We start from the raw sequence: 16,554 nt of genomic DNA on the forward strand, positions 1-16,554 counted from the left end.
TTTATATCTCCTATTTGAAATAATATCCCAAGAAACTCCAACATCTCACCCAAATGTGATGTTCCACTCCCAGGAACACTCCTTCCACTCCTTCCTCATTTAACCAGAGGCCTCTTTTTACTCACTCACAAGCACCACAGAGCTTTCCTGTTCTGCAAAGACAGCTTGTCATCATTCAGGACCAGAGTGGGGAAAACACGTAGGGGCCCCTTCCCAACCACCACCATTAATATCAAGAAGCAAAATACCTTGCTGTGGCTGCTACAGCAGAGCTAACCTATGCAAGGAAGGTATGGAGTGCCCCAAAGCTCTGAGGCAATATGCATCAGTCTACACCTGAGACTTAGTGCCACTGCCTGCTCACCAAAAGGCACAGCCATTACCTGTAACTTACCATGTCACACTCTGTGCAACTTTGGAAGGTCTCCTTCTCCTCCACAACTAGGTGATGGCTTCTGGTTTTACTTTATTCAAGTACCCACACAGATTTTGAAGAGCACCATGACAGCCTCCAACATCAGCACAGAGCAGAGGCACAACAAACCCAGGCCTGCTGAGCCTGACACGAGCCACATCCAGTCACACCTTCACACAGACATCACCTGCAAAGGCCACTGCTATGGCCACAATCTTCCTGGCCCAGTTCAACACCCAGCTGAAGGGATGCTCGTGGCAGCGCAGGGCCAGGGCAGTGTGGGGGCTGAGGGAAGGGAGGGCGCCTGCTCCAGTGGAAGCACCCCATGTTCCCCCTTACAGCCTATCAGCAACAGCTGCTCCATGCTCTGTTCTGGTGATTTTCTGTTGCTTCCTCTAGGCCTGTGCTTTCTGTTTCACCATAACGTGCTTAGGGCCTAGGAAGTGCTTGTGTTGTAAAAGGTATGCGTGCCTAACTCCTACATTAGAAAAGTCGCTGTTCCCAAATGGACAACCAGTAGATGACTCTGTTTTTCCTTTGATTCTGAAGTCTGAGGAACCCCAAGAGGAAGGAGGGAACACCTCAGCATATTCGACAACCCTCAACAGTCTCATTCAGCTACTGCATATCAGATAAAAACTTGTTAAAGGCTCACAAAGATGCCTCTCATAAGGAGGAGTGAGAAAGGCCTACTCTACAGACGTGAGGCTATCAAGAAATTCTCCAGCAAAAGGGAAAATTGCTTGGCTCAGGTTAACTTGCAAGGAAGCTGTGAACCAGAGTGAGACTGAGGTTCTTTAAAATACATTTGTAAGCAAAAATTGGAATAATACCTCTCCTCAAAAATATCTTTAAAATGCAGTAGCTACAAATAGAGAGGTCTAGATGTATTAAATGGAATAAACTGTTCCACAAAGCACTTGCCTTTCACATGTATCACTTATAGCTTCTTGTTCTAAATACATTTTTTGCCCCCTTCTGCATACCACCTTTCATTTTATTATCTTTGGCAATATTTGGCATGAGATGGATTCAGGGATGTTCAAACAAGAAAGTAAATATGGTAACAGCTTTTGTTTTATGGCAATTTAACACCAGTGTCAGGCAGCTAAACAAACATTGTGTATGCACCAATCCTGACTTCACTGGATGTTCTGAGTTCTGGAAAGCTTCTCCAAAGCGAGCACGTCAAGTCTGTTCCTCAAGCAGTGCTCATTAGAGACTGTATTTCAATTTATTCATAGCAGGCATACCAGCACCATTGTTCAGAAAGCAAATACAGCTCCAGTCTACAGTTCCAGGAATTCAAGTCACTCTGTATTTACTACATGTGGCTTTATAAAGCCAAAGATCCACCATGAAAGCACTGAAAAGGTCATAAAACATGGCTCTTGTGTGCTATTATTTGTTTTCACCTTTTCAGTGTAATTACTGAGGACATTCACTTCAAATCTGTAAACATTTCTACTATTACCTCGCAGCGTGGCAGCCCTTTCAGCTATGGCTGAGCAGCTGCTCTATGAATTCCATTCAATCTCTGCCAGGCTGAAAATGTTCACAGAAAAATAATTTTATTTACAGCTAACACATGGGACTTCAAATAACTAGCAATAAATGTTTAACAGGACAAGACAGGCCCATAATTATCTCTGTCACTAATGACTACAATGAGTTGGCACAGGAATTGCAATTTTACCAGAGCTTCACTCTCATCCTAAACTGCCACTGTTCTCAAGTATTTGCTCATGCCTTGCTCTCTCCTTTAGGTGACTGAAGACTGTGCGCCATGCTGTGAACACAACTTAGTTTGCTTATTGTTCTTAAAAGTACCTTTTACCACTCCTCTGAACTGGTTCATCACACACCCAATTGACGATTATGCTGGCTTCTAGAAAGGGCAGCGCGAGGGCCATGCAAACCAACTTTAAGTGTGAGTACAAGAATGGCCTCAATAATCACCTCTGTTGAAAATGCCAAAAATGGAGAAGATTCCCCAGATATTTGCATTCAAGTACAGCATTCTGCCTTGCAAATTGAAGAATAAAAAGCTGGAAAGGTTCTTCTTATTGGTGATGATAAATATTTGATCTTGGACTTAGACGGAAAACTGAACCTCACTTTAAATAGTTGTCACACAAAGTGGAATCAGACCATCAGCTGAACGTAATACCCACAGTCCCACCTCTGTCTACATCAATATGATACTGAGAAATGCCTCTGAACACTGTTTACAGAATATAAACTGTAGCAGCCAAAGCAAGTGAGTTGAACAATGTAGTATTTTCATACAGATAGATCACTGAAAAATACAACCAGGGAACTTGGTTATTACACGTAACAAACATTTTTGTCTCATAACTTTTTTAGTAGAACTTCTAATGCACTTGTAGCTGTACTTTCAAAGTCAGTGTAAGCTTCTCACAATTAATAGATTTAGGTATCGAAGTGATGGCAGTATCGGAACAAATTATTTGGTTTGCATGCTCAATCTCCCTCTTACTAGTGAAAAAGCTGTCTCAGGGTTTAAAACAAAGGAGGGAAATTTAAAATCTGAATTCATACCTACAAAATAGAGCACTCAAATCAGGCATCAGTTTTTTTATTTTCTGTTAGCGTAACACAATAAAGCTTACATTTACTAGGCAGAGGTGAACCGATATGCACATGTGCAGTGTGTGAATGAATGATGCTTTAGCATTCTTCAGTGCTGGATTTTCCTCGTTCGACTCTACACTCTTGGCATTGTATGAGTATCCAGTGTTCCTGCCTTCAAGCTTGCTTAAAGGATCAGAGACTCTGACAGTAATTAACTGCAATTTATTTATTGAATATGTGAATTCTGTGAACAAATACATGAATTCTGTGAACAAATACAAGCGCATCCAGCAAGCACCTGTACACATTCATAATTAATCTGTACCACCTTTTCTTGCTCATTATAGCATCACCAAGGGACCTAACTGAATTATAACCTTTTCCTTCAAGAATAGGAATTGGGTGCTAAATGTAAGGTGAATCCTCCTGCCCATCTTAAAAAAAAAAAAAAAAAAGAGAAAAAAGCAAACGTATTTTAGTGCAGCTGATAATATAGTTTCTATTTAAACTACAAACCTCATCTAATAGTTGGGATGAATCTTGTGTGAATACACCACTTTTGCCAGGGAGCCCTCTAGAACCAGAGGGCAGGAGATGAGAGCAAGCCTAAGACATTAACCATGAAAAGAAAACAAATGCCTTACCACTGTCAGACTTTACTTAAACAAAACGTCAAAACAAATTCAAGACAGGTTATAAAGTCATTTGCCAGCTATCATTATTACTATTGAAGATAGAATCCTTAAATATATTCTATTTATAAATGTTCTGTCCACATACTGAATGCACATAGGGTATGAAGAGAGTAATTCATATGCTTTATGCCTGTGATCTTTATCATAAGACAGAAACATGATAAATATTTATGAATACCTTTAGCAAATATGTGAGAAAACAGAGATTTTTAAGGATGACCTAGGCAGCATACACAATCTATTCACAAAGACTTCAGGAGAACTTGCATGTTTCTAAGAATTTAGCAAATCTTGTAGTTCTTTTATGTTTCTTGCCAATGTTATCTATAAAGTACATTTACATACAAACTGATGGCACTTTACCATCTTTTCTCTGCGATCACTTTTGGAATATAGTAAGCACCTACTTTTCAACCTATACTCATTTCTTTTAATTCCTACTAGCTGTAGAAAGTAAAAAAATCAAAACATAAAAATATCAAAGTATAGCGCTCTTTTCTCCAAATGTCTACTGTAAGTAATGTGTCTTATTCTGCAATGTGTAGCTGTTAGTAAATCAAAAGTGATCACAACGATACATCTGTACAGTATTATTTGTATGCAGACATCTTTAATACAACACAAGACACAAGCATCAAATGATTTTTGTGACAGCCCTTGGGAGCCAAAGGTCCCACTTAATATACCATGAAGTTGGGAAGCAAGCTCTTAGCAATTGGTATGGGCCTAGAGAACTAATAATAAGCACAATTGCTCGTGACTGTGTTTAATTTCTTTCTGAACTGTGGGTGGAAAACTGAGGAGTAAATAGTCCCTGAGATCTGAACTTGACCTATCAACATGACTGACTGTAGCAATGACATCAGTCACTTTTTTGCACTTTAGTGCTAAACTGTAACCACTCACTAGCTTGATGGCAGTTTTTAATAAAAAAGGAAGACACACCTGTGTTAATACAACTGTTTTTGGTTTTGTTTTGTGACTCCAAAGGCAGCCTCTGTGATGCTACTAGATGCTGCAGCTTACTGAATACGCTCACTTCTGCAAACAGGAGGTACCTCAGAGAGGGTGGGGACTGCATCTGCTGAGTCCATGGCGAAAGCTGGCTGGAAATGAACCAACAACAATCTCCAAGTCATGTGGTGTATTAATGCAGCCTGAACCCAAATAATGTGAGTACAACAGTAAGTAAACATCTCTGTTCTGCTAATGAGGCCCTGTGCCTGAGCTGGTACACCAGGCCTCTTAGCAGGCATTACTGGCTTGGGCTCAGCACCACACGAAAGCAGCTGCATGACTTCTGCCTTGAGGAAGTAGGTTGGACCTGGCTGGCACTGAGTAACTCAGAAACCATGCTCTGGTGACACTCAGCAGCACAGAGATGCCCAGTAATTTATCCTGCCATGCTGGCCAACAGGAGGCAGAATGTTTTGGCCACCTCCTTTCATAACAAACACTGGCACGTGACAGTGCTCCGAGAGAGGGGCTAAGACAGTCCAGAATGTCAGAAAGGAAAGCAAAACAGACAAAAAACCTCCTTCCTCCCCAGTGAGAGGGAGAAAATGGGAGGTGGTGTTAGACAGAGAAACTGTGTCCATACCAGTGACGCAAGTAGTATCTGCAGCAGAAAATGATGCAAAGCTAGCAAGGTTAAGACCCATCTAAGAAGGTGCATGTGTTCCTTTTTTTTCCACGGTGTAGATCTGGAAGGGCTTGAAACTTCTTCTTGACCTGGCACAGTCATTCAACCGGATCATATTTGTTTTCCTCCATATGCACTTCTGTGTCTCATGGCCTTTAACTGCCCCACCAGTCATTCTGGCAGAGCAAGGCACACTTTGCTGCGGGACATATTTGAAAACATTTCGATGTGTTGCAAGGATCTTTGTCCACGTGCCAAGCAACCTTTAAACATCCCAGTTCAGAGGCACCAGCTGAAGGAACCGTGGCAATCCCAAGCGTGCAGCAGCGTGGAACTCTGCAGGGAGACACTACGCACATCTGTGTTCAGTGCACGGCTGTCTCTCCAGTAGGGAAACCACTAAACTTGTTCTCAGCAAACAATTACTGCAGCAATGACTGGCTGCTCAACAAGAGTACTCTCTTAGAAAATGTGAATTCGGACAATGATGTCATGGGGTCAGCACAAGGGTATTTAATAATAGGACTTCCTGCACGGGCTTTGCTCTAAAATATGCAGAATATTTTATCACTGGATCACTGGGTCCATTAGCAAATACTTAAGTGAACACCTATGACTACTTTGAAATTACATAAGGATCATCCATCTCTCTTTTGGTGCTCCGAGCAGATCAGGAATAACACACTAAAAATAAAAAATAAAATAAAATAAAATAAAAATAGATCATTACACAGAGTCACACCAGTCTGGCTAACCAGAGTGCTCCAAGCCCAAAGGCCAAGAGTGCAACACAGAAGTGATCTTGCAGCTGTAGTAGAGAAAGGAATCGTCTCACTACAGGTGTTTCCTTAAATGTTATAATTTAAATTACATACCAGGTATGATTTAGGGAAGCATATGTAGGAATGTGACAAAGACAGATATCCATAGAAACACATGTTTATTATTACCTGAAATCTTTCATTTCCGAAGTAGCTCATTTTCAGTGTCTGGGTTAATTTTATAGTACAAAAATATTAATACACACTTATCAGAATAGCGTACTTTAAGACTGGACTGAAGCTTCTTAGAGATTACAGTGATTAAAGATGACATTCTAATATAACATGGATTTAACTTTATATTAAGAAGCTTAATCTACTGGAAAGTCCCACAAATTCAGGGGACTTTCCCATGAATCAAGTAAATGTTTCCTTTCCCATCCTATAATGATGGAGGGCAACTGTCAGCTCTTTATTTGGTCACTTAAAATATTAAATTAGACACCTGAATTTCATCATCCACTTGTGTTTTTCATGTAAAAACAAAATAAAAAGCCTGAGGTTCAAATACTAGGTCAGCTCAGCAAAACACTGCACATTGAAAAGGGTCAGATGTTGGATATTCCAAGGTGATAGACTACATCTTTTTTCTTATTGTTCTTCTTTCTCAGAGAACTATCAATCAGTTAAGAAGCTGAGGGCAAAATAGGGAGGTTTAAGTATTATCAACATATAATTAAACTTGACAAGAATTTTACGTAGCAATTTGTGTTTGTGCTGAGACTTTGTCTGTTGACAAGAATGGACGGCTCCATTCCAAATGTTTGTAACCCACTCGTGAATGTCAGTGGCTAAATGATTAATGTGTTAAAAATGCTACTTCGGATATTTACGCTTAAAGTTTTATAAGTGTAAACTATTAAAAAATATACTGTTAATTCTGATTGATGCTTGGATCATGTGGCACTTCTAGAGTTCAAGAACACAAAGTTCTATAACTTGGAAATACCGGGAAGCCTTGTTTAAAAAACACCACCACTTTTAATGAATTCGGAAAGAAAACACAACAAAATGGATGTTTCAGACCAATGTTTTCACTGTTTTATTAACAGATTATCATTAGAACTGGTCATCTGAAAATAAGACTGAATTATTCATACAAAGTTCATAATTACCAGATATAAAGTCAAACGTCTGAAACAAATTCAAAATAAGCTATATCTGCCGAAGCAACGTATTTTTTTGTTGTAATAGCTTTGTTTCTTTCTTACCAGACAGCACAGACTCATTTCTGCTTTAATGCTCTACAGTGAAAGCCTTTGAATTTTCTCTAAGTGTTACAGCAGAACATGCCCAGGTATGCACAAGAAAAACAGCGCTTCCTTACAAACCTTGTCCTTGTCCAACTTCTGAATGCTTCCTATTCACAAAATTTATTGCAACATTAAAACGGAAAGATTTGGGGCTTAAGCCACCACTCAGACTTGAAAATATTTTAAATCCTAAAATTGTTCTGGCTTTTCTAGTTATACTGAAATCATTGTTAGTTAATTGGTCAATTAGGACTGGTCTTGCAGCAATAGAAGACACCTTATCTTGCTTAATGTACCAAAATTACATCAATGACATACCCTCTCCCTAAAAAACAACTGAACTTAAACTATGACCAAATATTGTAGCAATGTTATCACCTCAGTGGATTCTGGCTTATTTTCTATGTATTTTTATATTTGCATGGACAGTGCAGGAAAAATTAAAATTAAAAAGATCTTTCCCGTGCCTGCCAGGCAGATCTGCTCTGCATAAGTACCATCTCCATAACCAAGAATAATTTATCCTGGTTCTCAGATACTTAAACAGAGTTGAGAACTGCATTACCTGTGGGCAACACAGCTCTCTTGCTGGAACAGAGATGCGACTTGCTGGTAACTCTGAAATGCAGAACGATGACCCTGAATAAGCAATGGGGGAGCCATTGATGAAGCAAAAAGGGCCAGAGAAAGAAACAGTCTGTGCCTTACATTCGTACACAAAAGTGCATTAGCACACAAAAGAAAATCTCTATTTTGCTTTCTGCAACTATGGTCTTACAAGCATTTCTGACGGTAGAACTGCCAGCTCCAGCTCTGCTTTCCTCCTTATTTATTTCCACCCTTAGGGCTGTCTGTGAGGCTGTGCAGTAAAGGGGGCTGGGGAACCAATTTGGACTGGAAACAGACCAGCAAACACAAAATATCTTCAACGTGGACCTGTTCTCTGATCCAATTCACCTCACATAGCAAGCAGCTGCACCAGTACTAGTGGCACGGGAGCAGCAACAGAGAAGGCGAAAGCAGAGCCTGCTCTGCTGATGCCTCACCCACCCATGGAAGTACAGCTCAGGTCACGGACACAGGTGTCTTATGTCTGGAGGAAATGAACAGACAGGCTGAAGAAAACATATATTCTGTAATTTGAGTATTTCTGTTTTCCTGATGACTCTCCTTATGAGTGGGAAGCTAAAACCAGGCTGATTAGTTCTTATGTAGTCTACACAAGCTTGCCGAGGACTGGGCAGGGCGCCACGCTTTTCAAACAGCTCCATCTCCAAGCAAGCAGTTGTTTGCAGCAGGTAACGTGCCTCCTCCTCCACCCTGCCCAGAATATTATCCACTAGTTATATAATCCACATTAACCTTTTACTACAACTTTCATGCTAGTAGTTTCAGCCACAGTTGTTACTTTTAAAATCAGGAGGAGAGGCCGAAGCATTTATCTGCAGTAACAGTGAAAGCAAAGCCAGCTCACTGCCCAGGTGCCTTGGGATGGATGGCAGGATTTATACTGAGGTGTCGGACCTGAACCCCTTCTGCAGCTTTGTCTTTCAAATCAGGGTTGGTTAAAACTATCCTAAGTAATGCTGATCCAACGTCCTGAGAAGCCTAACACCTACCTTTGCTGAGGAGTAGCTAGTTCAACCACACAGCTTCACAAGGCTTTCAGAAGAGGGAAACTTTCCTCTCAGTTTCTATTTAATTTCAACTGAAACACCACTTACTGTGATACAGCTTTCTAGCTGCAAAGACAAACGGACAGAGCTGACTCCTCCTTCTGCCACTAGAAACAAGGATGTGCTGCAGCTCCCTGTGACGGGCACAGCGACCCAGCTCTCTGCTGCTGAAGGGAGAAAGTCGTGTTCCTCCTTCCTCTTTCTGTGCTCTCACTGCGAATTTGTACCAGAGCCGGTGCTAGCAGGATCTCCATCACCGACTGATTCAGCTCGCTCACGCAGCAGAAAACTAACCTGCCAAGCGCACAGCTTTCCCCTGGGTTAGTGGTCTCGTTAAGCTGTACAGTCAGCACTACAGCCAGCAGAAGGGATGGAGGCACACCACACAACCGGCAGCAGGAGAAAGGGAAGGAGTAAGATGTCTGTCTCTTGAGAGCCACTTACAGTTCTGTCAGCTCAGAGGAAAACAGAGAAACAGACTGCTGCTGCTGGTATGCTGCGGTGTTACCACACACTGCCCTTTTTCACATCTTCCCTCCCTTGCTATTGTCCAGAATTTTCCTATCAGCACAAAAGAAAAAAATTTGGGTGAGTTTCACAAAGAGGGCCAGGGGCCCTCTTTACTACTTTTATAGTAATGCTCCAGGCTTTTTTTAATAGAAAGCTCTCTACAGTCTACAAAAGCTTAAATTTACAAACCCTGTGCATATTCCAAGGCACTTGGAGAAGTGGACAGGCACCAGCAGAGTTTGAGGCAGGGCCAGCTATACAGCGCCAGAGGAGGAGTCATCAGAGAAAGGCAAGAAAAATAACATTTCCTACCTATTATTCTACAGGGTATAAAAGATCAGCTCCATGAGAAGAGATTTCACATTCAGCCCTAGGAAAGGTGCAGGGGAAAAAAAAATTGGATTGCTCTTTGAACAGCTGTAGAGAACGGAAGAAGATTTAGGGTAGCATCTACCAGAAAAACACATGCAATACTGGAGGTGAAATGTGACAGGAGGTTGTAGAGGCGCTGGAGAAATGATTAAGATCGCAGCAAGGCGCTGCAGAGGACGGAGACAGGAGGGTAGAAGATGAACAGATGAACAACAAAGCATGTGAGAGCAGGACTGAGGAAGTGAGCATGACAGTTGTTAAAGCGCACAAGCAAATAGGTGGTGCAACAAACAGTATGTGGACGTGGTACTCAAGTTTAGGAACAGTTGCTGCTTGTGTTCATTGATTTACTCATCTAACACATGCAAAAACTTAAACATAGCTAAATGACCCAGTGCTGCATCACAAAGAGCAGCATCCATGTGATCCCATTTGGTTATGGACACAGCAGTACCTTAAAAGCCTTATGCAGGCTGCATTTTCTCATTTAGCAGCCCTGCTGTTCAGGCTGCCCCTATCTTCCTGCTCATTGCAGTCCCGTCCCTTCCCCTGATCGTGCTGGCTCCACTACCATGCAGCAAGCAGGGAACGGGCCTGGGGAAAACTAATCCAGCCCCCCAAGGGTCACTTCCTCAGCCAGTCTTACTATGTAGTGACCCAAACGTTTGTGACAGGGCAGTGAAGAAGACTGAGCAAATCACCAGGTGTGGAGGTGCTTAAGCCGGTATTACTGTCCAAAAAATGTATGTGGAACCATGGTTTTGGTCTGTGAGGCAGTAGGCAAACTTCAGACATCCCTGGATTTCTCAGGCTACCATGCTGTACTGCTCCTTGCTCCCCAGGTGAGTCTCTGCTCAAGAAAAGAACCTGCTAAGTTTAGAAAGCTTATCTCAAAAAAATTCTACCAGAAGAGGAAAACACAACCCAGACTTGCAGTTCCTCCAAACCAGAGACAAGTTTTACAGATAAACCCCACTGACCAACCAAGCTGTCACTGGAACAACGCTTAGAGGATCAGAGAGACATTGCTTAAACTCTCCCCCCAAAAGTGTGAAAACCTCAAGGGCAGACATCTTTGTTTCATTTTCCTGCAAGAAGGCTGCTTTAAAATAGTTCATTCTAAGGCTTTCTGCAGCTTTATCTAAAGAAGCTGGTGTTGTCTAGTCTGAAAGACCAAACCGACACCTAATGAAATCCAGAAGAGCAATTGGCAGGACTCTTGTATCTTTGCAACTATTTTTACATCCTTCTCCTAATGGTCTAAGATTTATGATAAAGATCAAGTCTGAAAATGCTCCCAAGAGAAAAGAGGTATGCTTATTATCTTAAGGGGTAAAAAAAAAATCCCTGTACTATGCATTGGGCTCACTGTGATACTACATAAAAAAGCATCTATGTTGTTTTAAAAACGCATGTATGTAAGTTCATATATAAATAATTAAATAATATAAATAATTTACATGCATACAGGAACACGCTTCTTTCAAATCTTTTACCCCCTCCCATTAGGAGGCTCTTCCACCACCTGCAGTTTTTTATTCCCTCCACTTCTCAAGAGATTCTCTAAACCTAGTGCTGCCAGAAAAAAAAAAAAAAAAAAAAGACAGCAGCAGCATGAAATGAGAAAATCCTCGTCTGTTTGCAAATGCTGTTTTACCTGGCAAACCTAAAAGTGCAACTAGACCCAGCCACATGTTTGTCTATCTCCTACATAACAGCGCACAAGGCTGTTTCAGAAACATCCAAGAATGGAAGGTGTCGTGCTTGTTCTCACTCACCTTTGTAACTGCGGCACTACCAAGTGACTCAAAAGTTTTGAAAAATAAACCAGGTGCCAGTGCCTTAGTGCTGGCAGAAGCACAAAGAAAATCGCTAACCACAGAGCGGTCAGGTTCTTATAATCACCATGAAGTGTGACCACACAGACTGCAGATGAGGCAACACCATTTTTGATTTAGAGAAAAATCACGGTATTGCCACGAAACTTCAGCTGCACGCAGGCAGGGCAGCAGAGAGCTCCAGCCGAATTCAGCAGGGTTGTTTCTGTGGATGAGCATTACTGTCATTTTCCATGAAACTAACTTTAGATGCAGAACGCTAGCAAGGCCTTCTCGCTACAAAAAAGCCTTGAGACGTGTGGCATGAGTAACTGATCTCCACTTGCTTACAGAGATCCTAAAATAGAGGTGAAGTGTGAATATCCCATTTGTTTCACAAGGGTGTCAACAGAAATTCCTCACGAGGGCCTTGTCTACTATAGAAATCTGTACCTACAGAGCTGTAGCTGCATATAGGCAAGAGGCTGTTCACTTCTTACCGCGGAGGAATGCAGTAAGATGAACTACTACAGAATATTTTATATTTGATATCAGGTCCAGCAATAGCTACACGGGTGCAAGCTTCCAGGACGTGGACAGATTGATGACTTGACAGTCTAAATTAGATGTTCCTAAATTTTTTTCATCGACAGATCACTCTCCCCTTTCAAACCTTTTTTTTTTTTTTTTTTAATCACCCAGGAAAGTAAGCACCTTTATCACCAAAGCTGGGGGAGGAGGGAAATAATATGAATCAGATGCAGACGACTTACAGCAGATCTGGATATAAAGCTGGGAGTACTCATTTTAATATTTGCGCCCTATCAATTGAATTAAAAATTATTACACTTTTCTACATTTAAATATTTGATTTTAGGTCACCTGGAAGTGATGCTTAGCAGACACACAACCACCTGCCTGCTCCCTTTTCCCTGTGATGCATGAGGACACAAAGCTCACGAGGAGATGCAGGTGTATGTATTAGAAAACATGGATCATACAGTCCTGTATGCTATCATGAGACAGAATGTTCTGTGGATAAATAAGGTGTTGCGTTTCTAAAGCTACAGAAAAACGACATGCAAGGATTTAACGACATGTTTCTGTATTTAAAAAGTGCATATTCCATCGGACCGAGAATGAATGAAGTACACCAGCCACTACGCTTTGTTTAATCACTGTCAACAGCTACATTGCTCCGTGAAGTCCACAGGCAGCTATTAATCAATTACAACTTCAGAAACCCCCTTTGCACGTTGCCGTTATGGAGAGCTATGTAGAGCACCTTTGGCCTTCATTCCAAAAGAAGTGAGGGACAGAGAAGAGCAATTCACACAGCATGGACAGGCCTATCTACACGCAGAAATCACTGCTATTCAGCTTGAGTAAGAACTTATTTCGGTGGCTTGTATTTTAATGTGAAAAACTGCATTTGTTGGTAACGGGGCATTGCTGTATTGCAAAGAGGAGTGCTTGGTGGTTACGACAGGTCTGAAACGGGTTCTCCAGTGCTCCTAAACACGGCTCTGGTCCTTTATTAGATAAACGGGAAATGAGGCGCTAACCCCTGGAAGAAATGGTTTTGTAACAGGTGCTGCTCCAGAAGCAGTTCGGTATTTAAAAGGGCGAGCAAAAAAAAAAAAAAAAAAAAAAAAAAAAAGGTTAAAAAAAAAAAAAGTCGTATGATCTAAAAAATAAAAAATATCCGTGTGTGTGTGTGTGAGCGCTGCAAGCACCTGCGGCCGAAGCCCCTTCGCAGGAGGCTGCTGCCACGTCAGTCTCGCCCGCTGCCGCCCGGCGCCGCGGCCCCGGCCCCGGCCGTGCTCGGGGAGCTGCCCGGGGCTGCCCGGGGCCGGGCGCCGCTGGCGGAGCGCGGAGCCGGGCGGGCGGCGGCGGCCCCCGGAGGCCGGCCCCGAGCGCTGCCATCCGCGCAGGGGTCACATCCCGCCGGCCCGGCCGGGCGGCGCCGCCACCGAGCCCGCGGGGAGCCGCGGCGAGACGAGCCCGGCCCGGCCCGGCCGAGCCGAGCCCAGCCCGGCCGCCGGGGCCGGGGCCGGGGCCGGGGCCGAGCCGAGCGCCGCCGCTGGCTGCCGCCGGAGCGGCCTCCGCCCGGCCGTGTCGGCCGCCGCCGGGGCCGTCTGGCATCCGCCATTATCCTTTGTTCGCGGCGGGGCCGCTGCGGGGCTCGGCTCCATCTTTAGCGCGGGCGCCCCTCCCGCGGGGCGCTGCGGGGCCGGGCCCCCCGCCTGCCTGCTGCCGGCCGCGGGGCCCCGCCGGGCTGCGGCTGCTTCCCTCCCCCCCGCCCCTGCTCGCTGGGCGCCGTCCTCCTCTTACCGGTTACCAGGCTGCTCCGTCACTGCTTTCGTTCGCGCCCGGGCTCTCGCCGCAGTTTTATTCTCTCCCCCACGTAACACACCGCGTCAAACTACACCTCCGCCGCGTCACTCGCGCACACACAGGCGCTCCCAGCCCGGCGACAGGCAGGCAGCGGCCGACTGAGGAGCGCCAGCCAGGGAGCAAGCGCCGAGCGCGCCGCGGCCCGCACGGAAACCGCCGAGCGCTCACGGAAACCGCCGAGCGCGCGGCGGGGCGGCGGGAACGGCCGAGCGCGCCGCCGGCCCCCGCGGAAAGAGCCGAGCGGCCGCGGAAACGAACGAAGCGCCCCGGAGGGGGAGGCGGAAAGAGCCGAGCGGCCGCGGGAAGACGCGAACGGCGCTTCCGCCCCGGGCGCCCGGCGCGCGGGACCCTCCGGCCCCTCGCGCCGCCCGGCCCCGGGGCACAAAATGGCGGCGGGCCGGGGGCGCACGCGGGGCTGGGGCTGCTCGTGCGCGGGGCGCGGGGGGCACGCGGGGGGCTCGTGGGCACCGGGGGGGCGCGGGGCGTCTGCGGGGCTCTCAGCAACCGCTGGGCGAGGCCGTGCTGGGGGGGGTCCCGAGGAGCCGGTGGCACCGCCAGCACGGCTGCAGCGGGTCAGGGGGCGGCGGGGCGCCCCTCGTCCCCCCGCGGGGTGAAACAGCTCCGGCAGCAACTCCTGGAGCCCCCCGGCCCTGCTTCGTGCGCCGCAGAGCCTGCAGGTGGCACTGCGCGACAAGCCGTGCGGCTCCGCTCTGCGCGGCGGCTGGCCCGGCACACGCCGTGCAGGCACCGCTGCCCCTGCCCCAGGCAGCCCGCGGTACCGGGCGCTGGGCCGGCCGAGTCTGCTCAGGGAGGCTGGGCAGGTTTTATTCAGGTAGCTAAATGCATCAAAAATTAAAAAGAGATGCCTCAATTAGGTGTTTGCTGCCTGTTTGCTTTTGTTGATTGCAATCATTCTAAAGCGGACTGAAATAAACCACGTTTGATTTGGGATGTTGTGCTACTGATGGCACAAAATACGGCTTGGGCCACATCTTGTTTTCCACTTCTGTTGCACTTTTTCCCTCCGACCTGTCTGCAAGCAGGAACTCCAAGGTTGCAAGAGCCTATGCAAGAAAATATCTACAATGAGCAGAACAAATGTAGACATCTGAGTGTCTCCTGTCTGATTCGTGCTTTTCTTTAACTGTTTTCCCATCCCTTCTTTCCTCTTTGTGTTCACATTCGTGTTGCATCAGCTTCCTTTGCTCCCCTAGTGACCAGCATCACGCATGCTGTTTACACATTCCCATTTCCCAGAACTGCCTTGCCCACCCTGGAGCAGCAAGCCTCAAGGATCATGGCAGTAAGTCTTTAGGAGAATAAACTCCAGTCCTCGAAAGGCAACTGAAAGGCACTAAGCAGGCTTCAGTGAGCAGCTCCCACCAGCAACCTGGGCTGCATGCTCAGCCAGAGCAGCAGGAGGGCTGCCGATGGGACCAGATTACAGCCGGTCCCCGAGCTACTCAGGCAGTCAGCTCCTTGCGTGGCTCTGATCCTGCTGCCCATTTAAGGCCAGGCCGATCCTCTGGCATCCCGCTGGCCCTCCCCAGCCCTGTGCTCGCACGCAGCTCTCAGCTGTGCTCTCAGTCTCTGTCAGCTCACCCCTGAGTCTGCAAAGGGCAAAGTGCAGGGGTGGCTGCTCCAGACGGCGTAGGCTCCCCGTGTAACACACAGCCGAAGAGTGCAATTTATCTCAAACCAGAACAGATGCCTCAGATAGGTCAGATGCCTGGAGTCATTTGAGATTGCGCCAATGTTATGTTTCTGTGGTATCTTCATCTCTTGCCCACGGCCGAGGCTAAGACCATATGTGGTCTGGAGCTGGCTTCAGCCCGGACTCACACCGGTTCAGTGGAAGGGCTGGGTGAACATCTCGTGTGCAGCTGCTTTGAAACCTGGCAGCTGTTTTGCACGTTCCTCTTTTCTTTCCAGTTTTTTTTTTTTTTTTTTTTTTTTTTCCTCTCACCAGATCTGAGCAGAATCAGGACACTAAGCAAAACTGGAACTTCTTTGGAAGTGGGAGTGAACATCTGAGTTGCAACAAAATCCTTCCCTCCCTGGCATCCATGCGTTCCTTTCACCATGGCCTTGTGGGGAATTTTAATAAAACGGGACAGTAATGATGTGCCAATTACCCACAAAGTCCAAGAGGGAGAGGTTGACTTGGGGAGCAAACTGGGATGCTCAGCAGTTTTCCTCTACATCAGCAAAACTTTGCTTGATGATGAGTGAAACCCAGCCAGATTAATTACTTTTTTTACAGTTAAGCCTCAGGGGCAAATGAATGAGCTTTGCAGCTGCCAGGCAGATTATCCTGGGCAGTGGGCTCCGTGCACATGGCATTGCAGGTTGACTGCCCCT

General features: G+C 45.7%; 1 protein-coding gene across 3 annotated transcripts in view; it reads right to left on the reverse strand.

The window, feature by feature from the left end:
* CREB1 (cAMP responsive element binding protein 1) overlaps nt 1-14,343 on the reverse strand; it is a 39,244-nt gene extending 24,901 nt beyond the window's left edge. Inside the window, exon 1 of one of the 3 annotated variants that reach the window (XM_084523082.1) lies at nt 14,131-14,343. The gene's annotated coding sequence lies outside the window, so the exon portion shown is untranslated. The remainder of the gene's footprint in view (nt 1-14,130) is intronic. The other 2 variants (XM_084523081.1, XM_084523083.1) reach the window with 2 other exon arrangements.
* Nucleotides 14,344-16,554: the final 2,211 nt, after the last annotated feature.

The sequence above is a fragment of the Aythya ferina genome, assembly GCF_964211825.1.
Source record: "Aythya ferina genome assembly, chromosome: 6".
Taxonomy (NCBI): domain Eukaryota; kingdom Metazoa; phylum Chordata; class Aves; order Anseriformes; family Anatidae; genus Aythya; species Aythya ferina.